We start from the raw sequence: 1,659 nt of genomic DNA, 5'->3' as shown, positions 1-1,659 counted from the left end.
AATACACATAATTTCAGCATTTTTTTTACTTATTTCTAGATCGTTTTTCCAGTATGAGGTGGAGTAGAGTTTAAAGTTCAGCAGTTCTCCTGGTACCATGTCTTGTCCGTGTCCCTCAACCACTGGGCCTCCCTGTCACCATCTGAGCATGTCTGTCTGATCTCGCTGCTGAACTCATGGAGCTGTGAACCCGCCTTCACGCTCTGTGGATTCCTGGAATCCTGAATCTGTCTGTTCCTGTTCGGATCAGAACCCCTTATGGGGCTACGGATTCCCGGATCTTAGAGCTGTTCCTGTCTGATCTGTTTCCCTGACCTGGATCTGTCTCCTGCCTGCTCACTGAGATTGCTGCATAAGGAGAACTCTGTGCCGCAGCTCGTTTGGCATTCCAGCGGCTGGATCCTGCCTCGCTTGGAGAGGCTGGACTGAACTGTTAAACCAGGTATGTGACTCACCCGTCAGATGATGGGGGTCACCTTCCTGTTTCTTCCACCTGACTGTTTTGAAACAAAATGTATCTTTCAATGAACTCATGTCATCTTTACAGGAGCAATCCCGGACCACTGATCTTGCTCAGGGACCCGGTGGCAGTCTGCCCGCTTTGAACCAGGACCGTGGAGCCATCTCTAGAACATAAGCTCTATATTCTCAATGCTGGGGTTTAAGACTGAACTACCCATCATATTATTTGGCCCCACCTAGTCCCACGTAGTCCTCTGCTGGTCCCCAGAGTGTTAGGAATCCAGTTTGTGAGGGTTGTGCTTTTGTTTGTCTTCCCTCCACCACCAGGTGGCGCCTGCTCTCGTTGGCCTCCTCACACACCTGCGGATGGTTACCTCATCACCGGAGGACTCTTAAGCTGCTGACTGCCACTACCTCGACGCCAGAGTGTTTGCCAGTTTTAGGGAATCTAGCCAAGCTGAGTTTTGCTGAGTCAAACTGAGTTTTTGTCTACCGGAGTTTTAACCTTGCTGTTTTTGTCTTTGCCTCTCGGCAGGAAGTCATCCTGCAAACTGGATGTTTTGGACCCACCCAAGGAAAAGCACTATTTGGGGGCGACGTAGGCCAAACAATAACTTGTGCATGGGCGACATCCCACGGGCACACTGCCAGATGGGCAGCTTTTGCTTCCTGGTGTGACGATAGGGGGCTGGACCCCATAGGTTGTCCCATTTAACCCTTACTGGCCTTCCTTCAAGGGTTACTTAACCGGGGGCGGTCCCCTTCCACCTTGAAGGTCTATGTGGCTGCCATTTTCCGTTAGCACACTGGATCCACACTGGATCTGCTCTTTTGGAAAATGTAGGGACATAGTGCTATTGATGATTGCATCCTCCAAGGTGTCGGGTGGCTCCTACCTGGGATCTTCATTTGGTGATTGAAGCTCTTCATTCCCCACCCTTTGAGCCGATTGCAGCAGTGGATCTAGAAAGGCTCTCAATGAAGACTGCCTTCCTGCTGGCCGTGGCTTCTGGTAGACGAATGGGGGAACTGCATGCCCTGTCTGTATCCGAGCCTTGTTTTCGGTGGAACCTGGATGTGATTACACTATGGACCAATTCTTCCTTTGTCCCGAAGGCCCCAACAGTGGCAGGCACAGTCTTGCCGCTTCAGCTGTCTCGCTTTGAGCCAGGGACCCGTTCTGAAGCTATGTGTCGA

Source organism: Cyprinodon variegatus, unplaced genomic scaffold (assembly GCF_000732505.1).
Source record: "Cyprinodon variegatus isolate N-32 unplaced genomic scaffold, C_variegatus-1.0 Scaffold1195, whole genome shotgun sequence".
In the NCBI taxonomy this organism is placed as follows: domain Eukaryota; kingdom Metazoa; phylum Chordata; class Actinopteri; order Cyprinodontiformes; family Cyprinodontidae; genus Cyprinodon; species Cyprinodon variegatus.
This window is presented reverse-complemented; position numbering follows the sequence as displayed.